The sequence below is a fragment of the Narcine bancroftii genome, chromosome 4 (assembly GCF_036971445.1).
Source record: "Narcine bancroftii isolate sNarBan1 chromosome 4, sNarBan1.hap1, whole genome shotgun sequence".
Taxonomy (NCBI): domain Eukaryota; kingdom Metazoa; phylum Chordata; class Chondrichthyes; order Torpediniformes; family Narcinidae; genus Narcine; species Narcine bancroftii.
Window position 1 is genome coordinate 253668803 of NC_091472.1, and position 24959 is coordinate 253693761.

At 42.4% G+C, this 24959-nt stretch overlaps 1 long non-coding RNA gene across 1 annotated transcript in view; it reads left to right on the forward strand.

The window, feature by feature from the left end:
- LOC138760099 (uncharacterized) overlaps positions 1–24959 on the forward strand; it is a 206159-nt gene that overhangs the window by 108506 nt on the left and 72694 nt on the right. The gene's annotated exons all lie outside the window — the stretch shown is intronic.

Sequence of the window (24959 nt, forward strand, 5' to 3'; positions counted from 1 at the left end):
CCACCCCTAAATCATTCAATGGCTTAATAGCCCACCTCTGAGTTAGTAAATTCACATGCGAGACCCACAGAGTAGAAATTCTTCCTCGTCATTATCTAACTGTATTTCCTCAAAGTGAAAATTTCATCTCAACATCACTCATTTAGTTCCTAACTCCACTGTCAACCCCCTCAGGATTTTAAAATAAATTAACTCTCATTCTTTTAAATTTTAATGTCGAGGCCTACTCAAATCTTTGTATCTATTCATCCCGGGAATTGCCTGACTTTAGAGCAGGAAAGATATTTTCCAGGAGAAACGTTAACTGAGATAACCTATACTGTGTGCCATACTACAGTTGCCATCTTACTAAAGCCTTGTACAATCATAGCAAAACTTTCCAATTTTGAAATGTCAACATACCCTTTGCCCTTCTAAGTATTTATAGCATCTGAGCAAGGACACAGGGATCCTTCAGTAGAGCAGCACTCTATAACACCTATCCACTTAAACAAAATTCTACTTTGCTGTTCTCTATGTTACCCCATAGAACATGGCAGCACAGGCCATTTGGCCCTTCAGTCTGTGCTGAATCATCATTCCTCTAGTCCCACTGATCTGCATTCATTCCTTAACTCTCCAGACCTCTTTTCTCCATGTATTTTCCCATGTTATTCTTAAAACTTAAGTGAGTCTGTATTTACCATGTCAGATGGTAGCTCATTCCACACTCCCACCACTCTGAGTGGAAAAAGTTCCCGGTAATGTTTCCCCTTCACCCTAAAGCCACTTCCTCTTGCATTTATCTCTCCTTATCTAAGTGGAAAGAGTCTAGTTATATTTACTGTCTATACCTCTCATAATTTTGTAAACCTCCATCAAATCTCCCCTCATTCTTCTATGCTCCAAGGAATAAAGTCCTAACCTGTTCAATCTTTCCATGTAACTCAACTCCTGAAGACCCAGCAACACCCCAGTAAACCTTCTCTGCAGTCTTTCAATCATACTGATATCCTTCCTGAAGTTTGGCAACCAGAAATGCACACAATACTCCAAATTGGGCCTCACCAATGTCTTGTGCAATCTCACCATAATATCCCAACTCCTGTACTTAATACTTTGATTTATGAAGGCCAAGGTACCAAAAGCTTTCTTCACAACCCTGACTCCTGTGATGCCACTTTCAGGGAATTGTAGATCTGTATTCCCAGGTCCCTTTGTTTGTCTGCACTCCTCAGTGCTCTACCATTTACTGTGTATGTCCAACCTTGGTTTGTTTTTCCAAAATGCAATACTTCATTTGTGTGCATTAAATTCCATCTGCCACTTTCTGGTTCATTTTTCTAATTGGCCCAGATCCTTCTGCAAGCTTTGAAAGCCTTCCTTGCTCTCCACAATGCCTCCAATCTTGGTGTTAGCAGCAAACTTGCTGATCCAATTTCCTAAACTAACCTCCCTTCTGGGACCTTGTCAAAGGCTTTACTAAAATTCACATAGACAACATCCACAGCCTTTCCTAAGTTCTTGGTAACCTTCTCAAACAAAGATTCATTAAAAACAACCTATTATGCACAATGCCATGCTGACTATCCTCAATCAGCCCTTGTATACCTAATCTCTCAGAACACCCTCCATTAATTTACCTACTACTGATGTCAGGCTCACCAGCCTGTAATTTTCTGGTTTACTTTTGGAGCCTTTTTTTTAAACAATGGAGGAACATGAGCTACCCTCCAATCCATTGGCACCTCACCTGTGACTCAGGACATATTAAATATTTCTGCAAGGGCCCCTGCAATTTCTACAGGCCCAGGGGATTTATCTACCTTTATTAATTGTAAGGCAGCAAGCATCTCCTCTTTAATCTCTATCTGTTCCATGCCACTACTGCTTGTTTCCCTTCCTTCCTTATGCACTCTGCCAGTTTCCTGAGTAAATGCCTGGTGCAAAAAATTTTTTAAGATCTCCCTCATCTCATGAGGTTCCACACATAGTCAACCACTCTGATCTTCTTGGGGACCAATTTTGTCCCTGACTATCCTTTTACACTTAACATGTAGATTTTGTGTTTAGCTTCACATTATCTGCCGAAACAACCTTGTCTTTTTGCCTTCCTGATTTCCTTAAGTATGTCCTTCCATTTTCTATACTCTTCTATTACCTCATTTTTACCTTATTGCCTATACCTGCTATACACCTCTCTCTCTCCTACTTAATCAGACCCCTATGCCTGTTAACCTTTCCTTTAATCCTGATAGGATCATGCAAGCTCTGCACTTTCAAAATTTGCTTTTGAAGGCCTTCCAATTACTGAACTCAACCTTGCCAGAAAATAACGTTCTAATCCACTCTTCCAAGATCCTTTCTCATTTCCACAAAAATGTCCTTTCTCCAATTTAGAAACTCAACTTGAGAACCAGACCTATCTGTATCCATAATTAACTTGAAACTAATGACATTATGAAGATGTTCACCTACATGTATTTCTGTTACCTAATCTATCTGTTTCCCTAATAGGAGATCAAGTATTACATCCTCTCTCATTGGTACCTCTATTTTGATTTAGAAAACTTTTCTGAACACACGTGACAAACTGCAAGCCATTCAGCCCTTTTACAGTATGGGAGTCCCAGTAAATATGCGGAAAGTTAAAACTCCCATTATTGCAACTTTCTATTTCTTACATCAGTCTACTATCTCTTCAGATTTACTCCTCCAATTCTCTGACTATTGGGTGGTTTATAATACAACCCTATCAGTGTGGTCACATTTTCCCTGTTTCTCAGCTCCACCCATATGTACTCTGTAGATGAGACCTCTGGGTTGTCCTGTCTTAGCACAGCTGTGATATTTTCCCTGACTAGCATTGCCACACCTCCCCCTTTCATCCCTCCTCTCAAACACCTTTGAAACAAAGGAACCCCAGAACACTGAGCTGCCAGTCCTGTCCCTCCTGTAACCAATTCTAATAGTAATAATGTCAATCCCCACCCTAAGATCATCTGCAGTTCTGGCAATTCTCCTTGCATTGAAATAAATACTCCTGAAAACATTTCTATCATGTACAAAACATTGATTTCTGTCTGTACATGCAGTCCTCGCATGACCTTTATCCTCCACCTCACTATCTGCTCTAACACCCAGGCTTTTTTCCCTTGTAAATCTTGTCTAAACCCGCCAGAGCAGCACTAGCAAACCTGCCCATGAGGATTTGTCCCCCTCCATTTCAGATGCAAACTGTCCTGTTGGAACAGGTCCAATCTTCTCTGGAAGAGAGCCCAATGATCTAGAAACCTAAAGCTGTCTCACCTATACCATGCCCTTAGCCATGTGTTAAGCTTCATTATCCTGCTATTGCTAACATGACCAGCATATGGCATGGGTAGAAATCCTGAGCTTACTATACCATCCTGGTGGTCCTTTCCTTCAACCAAGCACATAACTCCCTGAACTCTCCTTTCAGGACCTCCTCACCCTTCCTACCTGTGTCATTGGTCCGTCAATGATCATGACATCCAGCTGCTCACCCTCCCTCCTGAAAATGCTATGAACTTGATCTGAGATATCTCTAACCCTGGCACCAGGGAGGCAACATACCATCCGGGATACTCCATCTCCTCCACTGAACCTTTTATGTAGCTGTTCCCCCCCCACCCCCCCCCCCCAGCCCCACCAACTATGGAATCCCCTACCATTACAACTCCTCCTCCCTTCCCTTCTTAGCTACAGGACCACACTCCATGCCAGACACCTGATTGCCATGGCTTGTGCCTGGTAGGTTGTTGGCCCTCAACAGTATCCAAAATGGTCTACATGTTATTCAGGGGAACATGGGTGCCCTGAACTGCCTGCCATGTTCCCTTTCCCTTTTCTCATTGTTACCTATTTATCTTCATCCTGCCTCACAGGTGTGATGAAATCCCTATAACTCCTATCAATCACCCTTCTGCCTCCTGAATGCTCGGGAGTTCATCCAACTCCAGTTCCAATTCCTTAACTGTTTTTCAGGACCTGCAGCTGGATGTACTTCTCACAGATGAAGTTGTCAGGGATACTGCTGACTTCCCTAGCAACCCATATCCCACAACAGGAGCATTCCCCTGCTTGGCTGCTGTATCCATACACTCTAGCTCAACCTAACAAATTTTTGCCCTTCGTCACCTGTCTATATTGCTTTGCAAACTGTCCTACTCACACTTGCCTTTTTAGGTTTTTATTCACCACAGAAAAACCAAGTTTGACAAAACTTAAATCCCTTGAGATAATACTATTGAAATTGCATTTTTTTTTAAGCTCACTATGGTCTGAGAGCTCCTGCACACCCAAACCAGCCAGTCTTCGTAATTCTTAATTGTGTCAACTTAGAATCAGTCTAGGTCTCAAAATATCTGTTTTCTGCTCATTGTATTCAGGTGGTTCCCCAAAACTCTGTAGATGTAGTTAGGACATTTTATCTACTTCACATCTGCCCACAGGAGCAGGTCAAATGGACATGGGCATTTGCATGTATTGGTTTTGCCCACTTTGAACGTTTGTCCAAAGTGTAAGCATTCTTGGACTGTTCTGGTATTGCATATTTCAGATGTCCCCTGGTTACCTTCTCCCTGTGGTGTCTAGCAATAATGTGGGAAGAATCCAAGCCCTCCTGCAGGCACTGTTTTTCACTAACCTGCCCTGGTTCCTTTGAACTAAGAGCAATCATCCATCACTTAGATTTTAAGTAACAACATACTGCTGTCACCGCTTGTATTGCAGTATATCCCTATTACGATTGATTGCTGAGATCAGAGCTGCATATTTGAGTGCTGCAAGAGCTTTTAATAGAGAATCACATTGAAACTGAGATAAAGAACTATATGGGGCAACATAAGAACATATGAATTAGGAGCCATTCATTTCCTTAGTAAGTCATGGCTGATCAAATATAAACTCAACTTGCATATTCTACCTGCAGTAACTCCTCATCACTTATTAGATATGTCTTCCTCTACCTCAACAATATTCCAAAATGGTTTCCACCATTTTTTGGGGAAGAGACCTCCAAAAACTGATATCTTCTGGAGGAAAACATTTTTATTCATCTGTCTTGTCTGTGTTTTAAAAAAAAAAAATTGAACTTTTTTTAAATCAAGGTTTTCATGTGCAAGGTCCTCTGCCACAGGAAGCATCCTCTCTGCACCCCTTCTTCCCCCCCCTCCCCATTGGAAAACTATATACCTCACTTCAACCTGTCTCCTTATTATGCAACTTATGATTATAAATTTTGGGATTGAATGTAACTTTCCAAAGAGCTTTGGCATGATCCACAATATTTTCTTGATGACAGTAAGGTCTCATTAAAAACATTTCTGGATGAGGAGCCTGAATACAGAAAGTTATTGAAAGTTAGAAAATAGATGGATAAAAGAGTCAGAAGGTTTGGCTTTTTTATGAAGTTGACATTCTTTCATCAAGATGTGGATGAAGATAGCAAGACATTTTGTTCAGTTCTGATAAGACTATGGTCTTCCCTTTCACTGATCTTTGTTGACATTTCCCAACATGGAATAGTAAATGTATGAATTTGGCCAAAGAACGATAAAAGTCCAAATTCTGACATTTTGTATTGTATGAATGGTTGGAGGTTGGGGCTCAGGGATAAGGTAGGGAGGAAAAATATAGATTAGTGTTCCTACAACATTGCTGTAGTCTTGCTTTTTCACATTCAGGACATATTGAGGCTTGAAAATCCACAAAATTCATACCAGAATTGGTGCACTCTGTGTCCCTTTGAGTGCTTCAGAGTAAAAAATTAGATGAATGAAATTTCAGAAGCAGAGCATAACATTGTCAATATTAAGCAGCAGGTTTAGAAATGCCTGCAGACAAATAAGATTGTCCACCTCAGAGGCTGGTCAAGAGGTTGTCCTCACTGGGACTCTACACCCCTCTTTATATCTAGATTCTGGACTTCCTAATGGAAAGACCAGAGTCTGAGTGGGTTGACAGCAGAACATCGAGCACTTTCATGCTGAGAACTGACGCACCTCAGGGCAATGTGCTCATCTCACTCCTGCTCAGTCTATTGATCCACATCTTCAATGCCAGATTCAACTCCCACAAAGTCATCAAGCTTGCAGGTGACATGACAGTAGATGGCCTCATCAGCAATAATGATGTTGAATACAGAGAAGAGGGGGAGAATCTCATGAAAATCTGTGATTATAATAACCTGAGTTTCAACATGGACATGAGAAATTAAATGTGGATGTCAGGAGGCCCAGGGCTGACCACTCTCCACTACACATTGATCACTTAGTCATGGAAAGAGTGGAGAACACCCAAACTTCCTGGAGTCCACTTAAGAAATGATCTATCGTGGACACACAACATCTCCTCACTTGTCAGGGGGCATAACCGCAACTGCACTATCTTAGGCTGAGGTGGGCATGGCTACCAGCCACCTGCATGTCAACTTTCTACAGGAGCTCTATCAAGACTCATCATTGAGTGGTATGGTTGTTGTAGAGCATCAGAGTGGAGGTCAATCCACAGAACCACAAAATGATAGAGAGAATCCCCACTATTGATGGGATTATCCGGGACTGTTGTTTAAATAGGTCCAACAAAATCAGGGAGGATCTATGCAATCCTGCATGCAGCATCTTCCAGCTATCCCGTTGGGGAAAAATATATAAATGTTTAGAGCCAGAATCACTAGGCTGAGAAACAGCTTCTTCCCACAGAGTGAGACTGGTGAATGACTGCTAAAACAACTCTGTGACTCTACTATTTAGTAAGAATATTTATTTTAATAAATATACATGTGTACTGTGTATATTTATTGTTTGTACACGTGTTTTTCACTTCTGCACTGTGGACTAGGGAATGCAATTTTATCAAGTTGTATTGGTTCAATCGCATGACAAATCAGCTTGAACTTGAATAGCATTGTTTCACCTCAATAATAACGGCCACAAGAAAGAATAATTGGAGGGAAAGAATGAGGTATGGAGTCAATTTTTCTCTGGCAAAATAAAATTTGATTATACTTTAAATTATGAAGAATTTTGAAAGGGCAAGTGCGGAAAATAGTGAGTATTGGCATTATACTGATGTTAACTTTCCATGGGTCTTCATGAAAATATAAACAAAAAATGGGTGCCTGACCAAAAACAAAGTTACTTGATGCAACAGAAATGTAACCAATTTTGTTTTGAAGGAAATTCAAATTTAGAAGAGTGAAATGTAGAAGTATAAATATTTTTGAAAGATTAGGGATTTGAGCACAATGAAAAAAAGAGGAGCTGAGGCCAAATCAGCTGGCCATATTGAAATATGGGATAGCCTTGAGAGGGTATTCTTCTGTGGGGATTTAAGGAAGAAATGGCATTCCTCTGTGTTTAATTGACTGAAGGTCTAAGTTCCAAACGTAGGATATTAAAAAAAAGATTCTGTGGGGATTTAAGGGAGAAATGGCATTCCTCTGTGTTTAATTGACTGAAGGTCTAAGTTCCAAACGTAGGATATTTAAAAAAAAAAGATGCTAAAATAAGTGAAATGGACGTTGAGGAGTTGGTTGTTGTGATTGAGAGGACCAAGCCCATCATGGTTTTTAAATAAGCTCAAAAATTTGATGATTCATGGAGGAGGATTGCATAAACAGGAACATTGAGCTGTACTAGATATGCAGCCAACAGCCTGAGTTGAAGCATGAACCATGGGGCAGTTGAGTGTTAAAATGATGAAGGAATTGGATGAGATTTTAAGAAGCAGCAGAAATAAAGACAGTCAACGTTACTGAGGCAGAGACGTGATGGGGTGGGAGTTTAAGGTGAAGAAGACATGGGTATGGAACCTGAACCGTAGCTGAATCTGCTGGCAAAGCTGAAGGGACAATCTACCTCAATTTGAAACATGGTTGAGGGGCAACAGATGGGTGCTGAGGATGGTGATTTCAGCCTTGACAACAGGTTTCTGTTTGGGATTGGAGAGTTGATGAAAAGCAATCTCTCATAGAAATTGTGCCTTGAAGAAGGAATGTTTTCAATTATTATTACTGGACAAAATAGCAATAAGCTCGTTGCAGATTTTGCACCTGGGGAGAGTTACTTTTCCACTGACTTGCAATAAATGCAAATTTTTTTTATTTTCATTGTAATCCATGCAATAAAAATTAAAATGATTCCCATGCAAGAGAAAAGTAAAATGCTTTGAAAAAGAGAATAGCTCATGCTATGAATAATGTTGTTGGAGCAGAGGGCACCAGAATTCTTTAAATGAGAATACATAATCATTGCTCGCAGAGCACACAGAAGACAATGCAGAGCAGTGATAATCTATTGAGAAATAATCAACTTGGCTCCATCCCCAATGTAAAATTCTGTGATCCCATATAGCACATTTCCCTCTCAGCTGTGGATAACTCTGAACATGTTGATTTGAAAATCCTCTGAAACCTTTGTTTTATTGCTATTTAAAGCAAAAAAAATCACTATTCTTGGGTTGTTTGTTATGTTGTGGTTTTGCACTCACATTGAGCACATCTTCACAACAATGTATTATGATTATCACCATTAAGAGCTTAGCAAGAATTTTAGCCTGATTCTTTTCAGTCCTCTGCCACAGTCTGGGGAAATAACTTGTCTGAGATCAAATTGCCTTGATACTTTTTAATGGGGCAGCCTTAGACCTTCCATTTGTACTATCAGCTACCACAATGGTGATATTATTATGTTTACTGCCATATACATTGCATGATGCACATATACACTGAAATTCTTGCTACCTAAAACCATGAGATAGGACCTAGAATCACTGAATAAAGGTGGATACATAGCCAGGGTCTGACAAAGTATCCCCTCAGACCTTGAGAGAGGCTAGTGCAGAAATTGCAGGGGCTCTGGCAGTTGCATTTAAAACATTCTTCGCCACAGTTGAAGTACTGGAGGATTAGTGACCAGTTCATATTCTGATAGTTAAAAAAGGCTCCAAAAATAATCCAAGAAATGATAGACCAGTAAGTTATTGAAAGGCATTATAAGAGCTCGGAAGTACAAGTATTTGGATAGTCAGGGACTGATTAGAGAGAGTCAACATGGCTTTGTGAGAGTTAGGTCATGCTTGACAAACCTTATAGAGTTTTGCAAGGAGGTTACCAGGAAACTTGATGAAGGAAAGGTTGTGTATGTTGTTATGTGAACTTTTAAGTTGTTTGACAAGTTCAGTTTCTCACTATTCATGGTGAGATAGCAAACTGGATTCAATATTGGCTTTGTGGGAGAAGCCAGAGTGCTAGTGGATAATTGTCTCTGACTGAAGGCTTGTGTCTAGTGTTGTGCCTCAAGGATCGGTGCTGGGACCATTATTGTTTGTAATCTATTTCAATGATCTAGATGATGTGGAAAATTGGATCAGTAAGTTTGCAGATGAAACAAAGATTGGAGGTGTAATTGACAGTGAAGAAAGCTGCTTAAAGTCTGCAGAGGAATCTGGACCAGCTGGAAAAATAGGCTACAAAATGGCAGAATTTAATGCTGACAAGTGTGAGGGGTTGCATTTTGGAAGGCCAAACTGAGATGGGTCAGGCGTGGTAAATGGCATGGCACTGAAGATGCAAAAGGACAGCAGGATCTAGGAATCTGGATGCATATTTCTCTGAAAGTCCCATCACTGGCAGATAATCATTAGGTGAGCTTTTGGCACATTGTCCTTCATAAATCAAAGTATTGAGAGTAGGAGTAGAAAGTTGTATAAGAATTGGTGAGGCCAAATTTGGAGTAATGTGTGCAGTTTTAGTCATCAAACTAGACGAAAGATGGCAATGAAGTTGAAAGAGTGTAGAGAAGATTTACTTGGATGTTGCCTGGACTTCAGGACCTGAGTTACAGGGAAAGGTGAACAGGTTAGAACTTCATTCCCTGGAACAAAGAAGAATAAGGGAAGACTTGATAGAGGGTCACAAAATTTTGATGCAAATAGGCTTTTTCCACTGAGGTACAAACTAGAGGAGAGGTTGAGCATGAAAGGGGAGAAATTTAGGGGGGACATTATTGTGAAATTCTTCACACAGAGTGGTGGGGTCATGGAACGAGCAGCCATAAAAGCATAAGAGTGGAGGGGCTTCTTTTCTGTACTGTAATGTTCTATGGTTTTATGGCTGTGGAGGCCGTTGGAGATATTTAAGACCGAGGGAGAAGTATTCTTGATCAGGAGAGTATTCAAGGATCTCAGGAATCGGGAAGGAGAATAGAATTGAAAATGATTGTAAATCAGTCATGATAGAATGGCAGAGAAGACTCAATGGGCAGAATGGCCATATTCTGTTCCTATTTCTTCTGGTCTTATCAGCCTTGTGATTATCAACCTCCAAAGATTCATCACCCTCTGGTTGAAGAAATGTCTCTTTGTTCTAAAGAGGCATCCTTTTATTCCAAAACTGTGCCCTCTAATACTGGACTCTCCCATTTCTTTAAAAGACACCCATCTTCTCCATTCTGCAGTTAAACAGGCATGTTGCAAACACAAATTAAAAACAACTATGAAAAGAGGCATAACTGAATTAAAAAAAAAAAAGAGGTAATAAATACATATTGACAGTTCTCCTCGTACAAAAACGAGGGCACGGATAATTTGGCCAACTAAAAATAAGTATTAAATATTTTGGCTACATTGATTAGTAATTTTTGATAAATAGTGGAATGTAGGCAGTACAGCTTTAATCAGCTTTACGAATGAATGGTCCATACATTTGACAGTCACCAAGTTTCTATAGGTGCATTTTCTGCAATGGTCGTTGTGGAAGGAAAGTAATAAAATTAAATCTAGATCCACAGGGCCATTCTCTGCCAAGAACAATCGATCTGATAGAGTGAAGCTCTTGCAGATGAAGCATGTGAGAGGTACTCATGAGAAGGATTACCTGAAGACTCGTTAGTTTCATTAATGGAGACCTGACTATTTGCTCGTGACTGCTGTTCTCTACCTCTGAAATTTATCCCTTGACATCATGATAAATCATACAGCACATTTATCATCTCCGATTGGGAATGAAAAGGCAAATGTAGTTAAATTAACATGATACCACTTTCCATTTTCCTGGGATGAGATGGTGCAATGTGAACCATTTCATCTCCTGGAATGGTATTAAGGGAATTTACTTATTTAGTAGTGATGATCAATGTTGCTTTTATACATTTTTGTTTGAATATGTACCAGTAAAATTACAATCCTGTTATTGCCAAATCACAGTTAAGTATTCAACAGAGTACAACACATTTAGTTTGTTGAACATTTGGCACACAGGCCTTCACAGTTATGCAAGGCAGGCTTTAGAAAATTTAAAGGGATCCGACTAACTCCTGGGGGTTGAGCTAGTATCCATCTACAGGGGAAAAATCTCTTTTAAATGATTTACTTTTGCTTTGCTCCCATTCCCTGATACCATCACCTTGTCTTTTTTGGGATCCTCAATCATGTTTAACTCCATTCTAATCTGATTTTTTTTTTCCTCCCTCCTAACCTGGATCTGATTACAAATTTGATTCCATTATTCACCTAAAGCACAGCCCCTCCACTTCCAATTAATCAGAATCAAAATTTATTGTCATGAACAAGTCATGAAATTCTGTGTTTTGCAGCAGAATCATGGTGCAAACATTCATATTATGGATCATACAACAATAATATATACCCCCAAAAAATGCACAAAAAGTAAGGCAGTGTCTTTGGTTCATTGATCACTCAATAATCTGATGGCAGCAGGGAAGAAGCAGTCCTTGTGCCGCTGAAAGCTCATTTTTAGGCTCCTGTACCTCTTCCCAGTGGGAAGAGGGCATGGCCTGGGTGGTGGGGATCTTTGAGGATAGAGGCTGCTTTTTTTTTAAAGACTCCGCCTCGCGTAGATGTCTTCAATGAAGTCTGATGCCTGTGATGTTGCAGGCAGAGTTAACAGCCCTCTGGAATTTTTTTTCTTCTCCTGTGATTTGGCACCTCCATACCTGATAGTGATTGGGTAATGTTCCCTTAACTTCCTTTTGAAGGCCACAATCATCTCTTTGGTTTTGCTAACATTGAGCATAACACACTATTTTGTCCATATTTAACACTGTACTGCACATCTCCATCGGGCACACAAAACTCAAAACGGTCAACCAGTTTACCTATCTCGGCTGCACCATTTCATCAGATGCAAGGATCGACAATGAGATAGACAACAGACTCGCCAAGGCAAATAGCGCCTTTGGAAGACTACACAAAAGAGTCTGGAAAAACAACCAACTGAAAAACCTCACAAAGATAAGCGTATACAGAGCCGTTGTCATACCCACACTCCTGTTCGGCTCCGAATCATGGGTCCTCTACCGGCACCACCTACGGCTCCTAGAACGCTTCCACCAGTGTTGTCTCCGCTCCATCCTCAACATCCATTGGAGCGCTTACACCCCTAACGTCGAAGTACTCGAGATGGCAGAGGTCGACAGCATCGAGTCCACGCTGCTGAAGATCCAGCTGCGCTGGATGGGTCACGTCTCCAGAATGGAGGACCATCGCCTTCCCAAGATCATGTTATATGGCGAGCTCTCCACTGGCCACCGTGACAGAGGTGCACCAAAGAAAAGGTACAAGGACTGCCTAAAGAAATCTCTTGGTGCCTGCCACATTGACCACCGCCAGTGGGCTGATAACGCCTCAAACCGTGCATCTTGGCGCCTCACAGTTTGGCGGGCAGCAACCTCCTTTGAAGAAGACCGCAGAGCCCACCTCACTGACAAAAGGCAAAGGAGGAAAAACCCAACACCCAACCCCAACCAACAAATTTTCCCTTGCAACCGCTGCAATCGTGTCTGCCTGTCCCGCATCGGACTTGTCAGCCACAAACGAGCCTGCAGCTGACATGGACTTTTTACCCCCTCCATAAATCTTCGTCCGCGAAGCCAAGCCAAAGACTGCAAATGCACTGTTCTACCTCCTAAATGATCTACTGCCCAAAATCTACCACTTTCATCTATTTCAATTGCTCATCTGGCTCATGTATTGTAAACAATCTCTAATTAATGTTGCCAAGGAAAGGACATGAAACACTGCAAAAGAACACAAGTTCAAAGAATATAAATCATTCTTTAAAATGTTGCAGCTAATGAAATTAATCACAAAATAATCACTGTTGGGAGTTTCTGCAAATTTCTGGCAGTTCATCAGTTTATTTACCTGATAAGTACTGCAGGAATTTATAAAATATATGAAGACTTTGCAAGGCTCAGGGCAAAAAGAACTTGGCAAATACAATGTGTATTCATATTCTACATTTGAGGTTCTTGTCCTGGTTGCCATGATCATAGGTATTCCTATAAATGCCACATTTCATGAATATGTTGGCTGTTTCTGCACCAGATTGTATGTAACTATCCACTTAAAAATCCAACCAGTTCCTTCATGTTTACTTTAGCAACAGAAACCAGCAAGTTTTTAATCGTTTACCTTCCAAGGGGGCATCAGACATCATATTAAACTGATATGTGTCCACAGTGAACTAATTCCCTCTCCTCTGTCATAGTTCTAAATTTGGATATGTTTTCATGAAGCAGTCAGTAATAAATGTTATCTATTTATTTAATTCTACCAAGGGATTTTAAAGTTTATCAGTTATCCTTTGTGAAAGGGTTCCTCAAGCTTTAATTACATTGAAAAAGCAACCTTTTTCAATTGTGATAAGAATCTAATGGTGGAGTCTGGAGGAGATATAATGGAGATGAGAAAAGCTGCCTTTGATATGAGATTTGTGGCAGAATCATTCAATTCACCGGTCCTTTTGCTTTATTCTGTGGTAATGCAAATGAATCCTATCACTACTTCTAGTCACCACATGCTGAAACTAACTATTCAATACAAACTAACAGCTTTTCAGGCCCTAAGATAGCTTCACATTACCAGAGCAACAGCAGCATTGTAAAGTTGGCTTTACTGGTGCCTGAGGATAAGGCTCAGCTTCATTTGAAGATTAAAGGGTCATCCCCACAGATTTCTGAGAGTTGCAACACAGCAGCGATTAGGAAAGCAAATGGTGTGTTTGCATTTATTGTAAGATCATTTGAGTACAGGAATGTGATGCCCCTAATTACATTGGTTCTGGAAAGACCACGTCCAAAATGGAGTGTATGGACTTGGTTTCTCTTGCCTTCATCTCAGGCATTCCCTTGGGTTAAAGAATGATTTATTTCACTTCAGATTTGTTGGTTTTGAGGTGGTTGATGTGGCTATTATGGGAGCTGTGGACTCCCAAAGGCAGAGCAGGAAGAGCTGATACTGGAGCTGTATTTGAGGTAGTGTTCTCTCATGACATGCCCAGGGCTGGTGTTCTATTTCCATGTATAGACCTAAGGTGCTCATTGTTATCCCAAACACTTCTCCACTTTGAGTAGTTATGGACCAGAAGTTCAATGACTTAATAAAACAGGTTGATTGCAAGTTCATCTTGAATGCATTTAATTGTTGCATTTCTTCAAGGAGGTTTCCAGCATATCATTGAATCCCTTTTATCCATTCACCTGATAAAGTTCTCCCTTAAGAGCTTAGGATAGTGTATCTTCTGGGAATCTGGCACTGGGTATATCACCAAATGTTTTAATGGTGTAATGCCACCTTAAGGGGGCTCAGTGAAAAGAAAAAAATGTTGAACTTAACTTTTTATGGGGGAGGCTTTACAAGGCAGATCCAGCGACGCTTTCAACTCAGCAGCGCCTGGAGCCATCTTCCAGAGCTGAGGGAGCCAGGACAAGTGTGCAGTAACTCTGCCCATCACCATGACGGCATCCAAAGCAGCCTACACCTGAAATGGTGACCAAAGAGCAGGTAAACATGCTAGTGAAGATCTATTCAAGAAGTCTTAGGGCTCAGGAAGTCCCCTGCACAACTTAATTAGTTTTATTACAGCATACAGTATTTTAAGAATCTTGGTCGTGGGCTGACTACGTCATCGCGACATCAGCCCGCCCCTTCGCAGCTGCTTTTAGCGGCATTGCCTTTAGGGAGGAGGTGGAGAGAGTGCACCTCTGACTCTTGCCCCCCCCCCACCCCCCCCCCCCCCCCCCCCACCACCACAGGTGGATTGGAGTCTGCCTCGTGAATCCATCCTTGGAGCTTTCAAAAAGGTAAGTTAAGTGACATGAAGGCGGAGAATATTTACCTTTACGTTTGCCTTTTTATCCCACTATAAAAAGGCCTATTGACATTGCTGTCCCACTGTAGCCAATGAGAATAACTAAGATCACATTGCTGTTACTCACCAGCTAGGGCAGGGCTTGCAGGCTATTATATCCTATGAGGCAAAGCTTAACATCATAAATGGCAGTGATGCTTCATTCCTTTTGTACTTGATTTGAAAAAGGGAATTCAACAGTACCAAAGGGAATCCTTGCAGAAGCTGGCGACCATGTGATATTCATCTCTGAGGCCTATCTCAGAACATCTTTCAAGAGGGTGAACCCTCAATGCTTCAGGCCCTGATGAGGAGCCTGGGAGAGTACTAAAAATCTGTGCTAACCAAATAGCTGGAGTGTTCACAGAAATTTTCAATCTCATTGCTGCAGTCTGAAGTTCTCACCTGCCTCAAGGGCATCAAGAAGAGCAGAGTGAGCTGCCTCAATAGCCCCTTTCAAATTGCAGCACCTGTGTCACCCTGCTGGGACCTGCGTGCGATTATTGAGGCAAAGGTGCTGGAAGCACCTTTTAAGTTGCAGGGGGATCAACCCACTAAATCACCAAGCCAGCAATTTAAGGGGGATCCCACCCCTGCAATGATGCGGTAAGTGATGTGTCACGCGCTCATGGGAACTATTGGTAGTCAGTTCTCTCCGGCCCCCCAGTCAGTCACCCCACTGTCCGTCGATACCCACCCTATTAATCACACCCCCCCCACCCCAGCAACATCCTGCTGCCGCGATTGTTGAACCATCATTGGAAACCAGATTGGCATTCATGGCCCCCCACTCTCCACCCCCTCGCAGCAGTGACCCTCTCTCCCCCTGATTGCAGCAGCCACTTCTGCCAGGGTTTTCCCTGTGATGCCAGTGGGCAAGTGTTGACATCACCAGAGTAACCAGGTCGGTTATTTCCCTTTCCAAACTGCTAGAGCAAGACGCCTGGGTACATTTTACTGGGTTCCCTGACCACCTCTGAGGTGGTCCATTTGGGTTCTGACCAGGTTAACTTGATTGGACCTTTTTCAAATTGCCAAGTAACTGGGTCATTAACCATGCAAATTGCCCAGTTAACCCTATTTTACATGGCAGTATTAACATACCCAAGTAAAAACATAGACCCACTGCAATTCATATACCACAATTGTTCCACAGCAGATGCAATCTAACTGGCTATCCCCCCTGCCCTGGATCACCTAGGCAACAGCAACACATAAATCAGATTGATTTTCTTCGATTACAACTCAATTTTTAACACTATTATCCCTTCAGTACCGGTCAACAAGCTTCAAACTTGGGCATCTGCACCCCTCTCTGCAACTGGATCTTTGACTTCCTTATCGGAAGACCAGTCAGTGCAAATCGGTAACCACATCTTCCTCCTCACTGATAATCAACACAGGTGCACCTCAAGGATGTGTGCTTTGCCTGCTGCTCCACTCTCTCCATTTCCATGACTGTGGATACGCATAATTCAAAGACTATCAGGGTATCAAATCCAGCCTGCCTTAAACATTCACTGCTCATGGACCACAAAAAGACCTGTCTGTTTCAGTGCAAGAAAAAAGTGAAGTTTCAATATCTCCAAGTCTTAATATTTATTATCTATCTTTTATCTTGATTGTCTTTCTATGCTTGGTAATTAAATGGTTTAATATATACTATTGGAGTAGATTTTACACAAAAGTACCTGTTTGGTTGCAGCAGTAAGAATTGTAGTACATGGGTACATGTGTATTTGACAATAAAGTCATTATCAACCTATTGATCTGCCTTTAATATACCTGCGAACACACTGATGTTTTGGGTGTAGGCTTCCAGAGATTGATGACCCACTGAGAGGGGAAGAAATCCTCTCTCCTAAATGTCTGACTCTTTGTATAAGAAGATGCACTGTTTTAGGCACCCATGCAGGGGAAATTTGATCACGGTATCTATTCTATCCAACCCCTTTTATGCATTTCAGTACTCTACTGAGTGCAGGGGTATGGTGTGCTGTGGTGCAGCAAGCAGTCACAAAACACAAAAGACTGCACTACAGGTTTTAATCCACTTAAACTCTGTTGTACACCAGTACACCATCACCTTCGTGATGCCACCATCATCACTCTGTACAAAAACAAAGGCGAGAAATCAGACTGCTCAAACTACAGGGGAATCACGCTGCTCTCCATTGCAGGCAAAATCTTCGCTAGGATTCTACTAAATAGAATAATACCTAGTGTCGCCGAGAATATTCTCCCAGAATCACAGTGCGGCTTTCGCGCAAACAGAGGAACTACTGACATGGTCTTTGCCCTCAGACAGCTCCAAGAAAAGTGCAGAGAACAAAACAAAGGACTCTACATCACCTTTGTTGACCTCACCAAAGCCTTTGACACCGTGAGCAGGAAAGGGCTTTGGCAAATACTAGAGCGCATCGGATGTCCCCCAAAGTTCCTCAACATGATTGTCCAACTGCACGAAAACCAACAAGGTCGGGTCAGATACAGCAATGAGCTCTCTGAACCCTTCTCCATTAACAATGGCATGAAGCAAGGCTGTGTTCTCGCACCAACCCTCTTTTCAATCTTCTTCAGCATGATGCTGAACCAAGCCATGAAAGACCTCAACAATGAAGATGCTGTTTACATCCGGTACCGCACGGATGGCAGCCTCTTCAATCTGAGGCGCCTGCAAGCTCACACCAAGACACAAGAGAAACTTATCCGTGAACTACTCTTTGCAGACGATGCTGCTTTAGTTGCTCATTCAGAGCCAGCTCTTCAGCGCTTGACGTCCTGCTTTGCTGAAACTGCCAAAATGTTTGGCCTGGAAGTCGGCCTGAAGAAAACTGAGGTCCTCCATCAGCCAGCTCCCCACCATGAGTACCAGCCCCCCCACATCTCCATTGGGCACACAAAACTCAAAACGGTCAACCAGTTGACCTATCTCGGCTGCACCATTTCATCAGATGCAAGGATCGACAATGAGATAGACAACAGACTCGCCAAGGCAAATAACGCCTTTGGAAGACTACACAAAAGTGTCTGGAAAAACAACCAACTGAAAAACCTCACAAAGATAAGCATATACAGAGCCGTTGTCATACCCACACTCCTGTTCGGCTCCGAATCATGGGTCCTCTACCGGCATCACCTACGGCTCCTAGAACGCTTCCACCAGCGTTGTCTCCGCTCCATCCTCAACATCCATTGGAGCGCTTTCATCCCTAACGTCGAAGTACTCGAGATGGCAGAAGTCAACAGCATCGAGTCCACGCTGCTGAAGATCCAGCTGCGCTGGGTGGGTCACGTCTCCAGAATGGAGGACCATCGCCTTCCCAAGATCGTGTTATATGGCGAGCTCTCCACTGGCCACCGTGACAGAGGTGCACCAAAGAAAAGGTACAAGGACTGCCTAAAGAAATCTCTTGGTGCCTGCCACATTGACCACCGCCAGTGGGCTGATATCGCCTCAAACCGTGCATCTTGGCGCCTCACAGTTTGGCGGGCAGCAACCTCCTTTGAAGAAGACCGCAGAGCCCACCTCAACTGACAAAAGGCAAAGGAGGAAAAACCCAACACCCAACCCCAACCAACCAATTTTCCCCTGCAGCCGCTGCAACCGTGTTTGCCTGTCCTGCATCGGACTTGTCAGCCACAAACGAGCCTGCAGCTGACGTGGACTTTTTACCCCCTCCATAAATCTTCGTCCGCGAAGCCAAGCCAAAGAAGAAGACACCAGTACTACTTACAATGGGTCCATGTGTGACTAGCCCAGGAGGGGCCAACTCCAGTCAATATGCAGGTTGGTGATTTACAGCCAGCCAGGTAGAGTCAGCCTCTCAGGTGGCCTTCCTGCAGGTACAGAGGTTCTCCTGCCCCCACCCCTGGCATTAGGCAGGTGGGCATGTGGCCCAGTGCTGTGGTTGTATCACTACAAGGGCCAGTCTGTTTAATCATTCTTCATACAAAGGCACCAGAATCTACCATTCCAGAAACCGATATGGTGAATCTTCATTCACTCCTCCTCTATCACGAGTACATCCATCCCCAATGTGTAGGAAGACCATATTGCCAAAACATGGCTCCTGAAATGAGATGGTTCATGCTTTCCTGGGTTCCATGAACCTTTGTTGTTGGGGTGTAGTGTGGTGTAATGGGGTAAGATTGATAGAGAATCTTGGTTTTGGGAATGGTGAATACAAGGCCTGTCCTTTCATATCAAAAACAAAATCTGCTGGAGAAACTTAATGGGGCAAGGAAAAAAAAGTTGCTGCTACCAGAGCAGGCGTGATGGCAGCACTGCTGTTGGTGTGAACCTGGGAGAGCAGAGTTCCACGACGCAGCACTGCTCTGAAGGGTTCAACTGCCCAGTCGAGACTGGGATGACTCCGTACAGTCTTCTAACGGCCTGTTCAAGGAGCCAACAGTGTTTGTAAGTAAAATCTTGCATCTGCAAAGTTTGTGCCAAAGATGGCATGGCCTGCGGTGTTGCAGATTCTGGGGGAGCATTATCCAGTGCAATGTACAAGAAATTGTGATTACTCCCCCACATAAAGAAGCCGAGGAGATGACCTTATAGAATGGTGATCGTGGCAGGGCCCCAGTGAGGGGCTCAGTGGCTGAAGGATCCATACAAGCAGCAGGCGACTTGCCTGTACAGGTTGTGGCTGCTGGAAACTGGCTCATGGGAACCAGTTATCAGAGCTGGGATTTGAGAGGGTACTGAAGGCAAGAAGGGCTCCTGAAGGGCCTTGGACACTGAAGGCATCCTGATCATGTCAGAGGTTTGGATATGGAGCTCAGTTTGTCGATGGATTGAACGGGGGTCTGCTCAGTTGCAGAGGCTGTGGGAATGGTGAAGTCTAATCCATGGACATTCAGTGACTCTAGAAATCTTTTTTGTTTCTCTCACATACATGAAGGGGCACCATCAGAGTCAATGGTAACTCTTCCTTATAGCAGACAAAAATTATATTATCTATGTTGCATTTTTTCATGTATTATTACATGACAATGAAAGGAAACTTGAAAAACTGTTTTTGTCTTCAGGATTCTGTACCTTCTTCTCAAAGGTAGCAATGAGAAAATGTTGCCAGAGTGATGAAGGTCCTTTATGATGTTGGCTGCCTTCTTGAGGCTGCACCTCACACAGATGTCTGCAATGGATGGGAGGTCAGAGCCTGTGATGGACCTGGCTATGCTTGCTACCTTCTGTCACCTCCTGTATTCCTGCTGTGATGCAACCTGTCATTATGCCTGAAGAGTTTTGATAGAGTAGCCAATGACATGCCATAGCTCCTCAGAAAGTAGAGGTGTTGCTTCAATGTGCTGATTCCAGGATGGGTCCTTCAAATATGGGCTTGCTGGAACATGAAAGTACTAGCCCTCTCCACCACATCAATAAGTGTGTGGTCCCTCAGCCTGCCCCTCCAAAAACCCTCAATATAGCTTCTTACAGTAGAGAGCAAGAGGTTGTTCTGGCACCACCCAACCAGATTCTTGATCTCCATCCTGTTATTAAATCTGTTTGGTTTAATTATTAAAGAAATCAGGGTATATAAAATGAGCGCAATAAAGTGACATTGATCCTATTGGATGGGAAATCAGGTACAAAGGCATGAATGGTCTGCTCTTGCCTCTATCATTTTGCTGCTGCACTAAATGTGCAATGTGGTGATGCATCTTAATTGATACCTGCTTCTCCAAATTGCTTCCAATTATCCTCAGTGGAACTTCAATTTCCAAGGTTGATTCCTAAGAAGACGCAAGCATTGAGAACGTGAAACTATGGAAGAATTTTCTAACATGATTATCAATTGAGAATTAGTTTTTGAAAAGGGAATTTGTTGGAAGAAGATTGGGTTCAAGATAACGTCTATGGTGAACAGCCTCCTAACATTCACTCTAGGTTCATCTGGAACAGAAGAACATTTGGAATGGGTGACAAAGCATATTGGTAGGAAGGCAGGGAGAAAATAAGTCATTTAAATCTAAATCTTATCTTGTGGATCAGCATGAGTGAAAATAAAGTTATGTTCATTTTATGGAAGTGAACAGCCTTTCTTCTGCTGAGCAGGCTGGTCGTTCGAATAAGTGAAAAGTAAATGTATGCTAATAAGTAAAGTGCAGTCTGTTACAAGGCTGTAATTCAATCAATGAGCTTGATAATATAAGCCACGGGTCGGCAGGATCTGAGTGAATTAGAAACTCGTATGCTGGCAGCTGTTCATTATTGTAAGCAAAATTCTGAAGAAGCTTCTTTTGATAAGGATTAACCCAATAATATATTGGATCATCTAATAATATTAATTTACTCCTTTTGGTTAAAAACACAATGCTGGAGAAACTCAGCTGTTCAAATCAAGGTACAAAGGACTCAAGCTGGAAATGTTGGTTATGCATCTTTTTCCTTGCTACATAAAGTACACTTTGACCAGCTGAGTTTCACCAGCATTGTTTTTTTACCTCAACTATGGTGCCTGTAGACTTTTGTGTTTTACTTCACTCCTCTTTGTTGCTTACTAGCACAGAAATACGGAGGGAAATACAGGAGTGAAAAATGACAAGCAACAGACAGTGCCACATAAATTCAGACTAAAATCCTTGTTGATATTAAGAACATACCTTTTTAATAAAAGGCCGATCTCCACAGTGTTGTATTGTCTGTGGTGGGAAAACTATTGGAGAGGATCCTAACAAACAGGATTTATGAAGGTTTAGGCTTGAAGTTGTCATCCTTCTGGTGTACACTAACTTCTTCCTGCCAACTGTGTTGCAGAAGGATTGAACACCCTGCAGGATCTGACATGTTTGGTGCTGAGTTTACCATTATATTCCCAAGGCCAGTTCTGGAGTAGCCTATTAAATGCTCACTCTAGTTTCAATAAAATGAAATGAGCAGAGGGAAGATCATGCACTCACACCATTAAAAAAAATATACATGCCATCAGAGGATGGGTGTAGATTGTGCAATTGATTATTTCATTAAGACCTTAGTCACTGACGAGAGAAAGATATACCCTTGGAATGCAAAAGGAAATCTGAGTACCCCTAGGAAATCTGTGCAATCATAGGAAGAACGTGAAAACTCCATATAGACATTTCCAGAGGTCAGGATTGAATCTGGATCACTGCAGCTTCAAGGCTTCAGCAACTGTGGTACCCTATAAATCTGTCTCCCTTGATGGCAAAATAGAGAGAATAAAAATTCAGACATTTACACCAGGAGGTGATTTGGCCACTTCTGTTTTATTCCATCCCATCAGATTAAATTCTATCACAGAATGCACTTGTGACTTCTTTCCCAAAATAATTATTCTGTTCATCCCCTATCTCTGCTCTTTATCTATAGCCTTGTCAGTTTTCTTTTATACATTTATGCCATTCCATTTGAACACTGATCAAAATTATGATAGCTACCTTTTCAGACAAAGCTCTCCTGTAAAATTCAGGACAATAGTGTTTTTTAAAAAAAATACATTTTCATAACTCCTGAGTTGCCTTGCAACTTACCAGCATTCTACTGTTGGTGGAAACACCTTTTGTCAATTACTTGAATAACTGTTAAAGTAGAGCAATTTTGACTACTCATTTTTCTCCCAAAAGAAAAGCACAAGCCGGAGTAATTGATAGATGAGCAAAGCTTCTTCTTTCTTTGGCTTGGCTTCGCGGACGAAGATTTATGGAGGAGTAATGTCCAGGTCAGCTGTAGGCTCGTTTGTGGCTGACCAGTCCAATGCGGGACAGGCAGACAAGGTTGCAGCGATTGCAAGGGAAAATTGGTTGGTTGGAGTTGGGTGTTGGGTTTTTCCTCCTTTGCCTTTTGTCAGTTGAGGTGGGCTCTGCGGTCTTCTTCAAAGGAGGTTGCTGCCCGCCAAACTGTGAGGCGCCAAGATGCACGGTTTGAGGCGATATCAGCCCATTGGCAGTGGTCAATGTGGCAGGCACCAAGAGATTTCTTTAGGCAGTCCTTGTACCTCTTCTTTGGTGCACCTCTGTCACGGTGGCCAGTGGAGAGCTCACCATATAACACGATCTTGGGAAGGCAATGGTCCTCCATTCTGGAGACGTGACCTACCCAGCGCAGTTGGATCTTCAGCAGCGTGGATTCGATGCTGTCGGCCTCTGCCATCTCGAGTACTTCGATGTTAGGGTTGAAGTCGCTCCAATGAATGTTGAGGATGGAGCGGAGACAGAGCTGGTGGAAGCGTTCTAGGAGCCGTAGGTGATGCCGGTAGAGGACCCATGATTCGGTGCCGAACAGGAGTGTGGGTATGACAACGGCTCTGTATACGCTAATCTTTGTGAGGTTTTTCAGTTGGTTGTTTTCCAGACTCTTTTGTGTAGTCTTCCAAAGGCGCTATTTGCCTTGGCGAGTCTGTTGTCTATCTCGTTGTCGATCCTTGCATCCGATGAAATGGTGCAGCCGAGATAGGTAAACTGGTTGACCGTTTTGAATTTTGTGTGCCCGATGGAGATGTGGGGGCGGCTGATAGTCATGGTGGGAAGCTGGCTGATGGAGGACCTCAGTTTTCTTCAGGCTGACATCCAGGCCAAACATTTTGGCAGTTTCTGCAAAGCTAGGGGCAACCTTAAAGATGCCCAGAAGCAACCTAAATGTGCATGTGTAAAGTAAGTGAATGCATGAAAGGTTTCTGGCAGCTTATCATGTGAGTGAACAAATATTGATGAGTCATCAGACTTGCCTTCTCCTTTTGTTTGTGTTTTAAGTTAATTGGTAATCAGATATTCATCACTCCAATGGAATAGCTGGGCAGCATTGATTTTCTTGTGGATTGAATAGCTCCAATAAATAATTTATTTGTTTAATGTATAGGTTTGCTCTATACCAAAAGCACAACAGGGTGTTAAAGGGAAGGTTGGCTGGAGAGGATATCTTGTCAAGGAAGAGTGAAAAATGGCAAGCAACAGACCGTTTCACATAAATTCAGACTATAACCCCTGTTGATATGAAGAACGTAGCTTTTTATTAAAAGGCCAATCTCCACAGTGTTGTCAGTGGTGGGCAAACTATTGGAGAGGATCCGAACAAACAGGATTTATCAACATTTGAAGAATCATTCTTATTAGGGATAGTCAGATTGGGTCCATAAGGGACATGTGTAAGAGCCTAATTGAGATTTTCAAAGGGGTGTCAAAAGAAATTGATGAAAGTTTGGCAGTGGGCTTGTTTTATATAAATTTTGATAAGGTTCCCCTGGTAGGCTCATCCAGGAAGTCATGAGGCATGGAAACATGGCTTTGTGGATTTGGAATTGTCTTGCCCTGAGAATGCAGAAGGTTGTCATCGATGGACCATATTTGGAAAGGAGGCCAGTGACGAGTGGTGTTCCACAGGGATCTGTTCTGGGATCCCTGCTCTGATTTTTAAAAAAATAACTTGAATGAAGAAGTTGAGGGAATGGGTCAATAAGTTTACAGATGACACAAAGGTTGGAGGCAATGTGGATAGTGTAGAAGGTTGTTGTAGGTTACAAGATATTGACAGGATCCAGAGTTGAGCAGAGATATGCCAGATAGATTTCAATCCAGATAAGTATGAAACAATGCACTTTGGAAAGTCAAACTTGAAGGTGCAGTACACGGTTAATGACAAGATTCTTAGCAGTGTGGAAACAGAGGGATCTTGGCTTCCAAGTCCATAGAACCTTCAAGGTTGCTGCACATGTTGATGGGGTGGTTAAGAAGGCATATGGTATGCTGGACTTCGTTAATTAGGAAATGAAGTTCAAAAGCCATGAGGTAATGTTGCAGCTCTATAAGAATCTGGTTAGGCTGCACTTCGGGTATTGTGTTC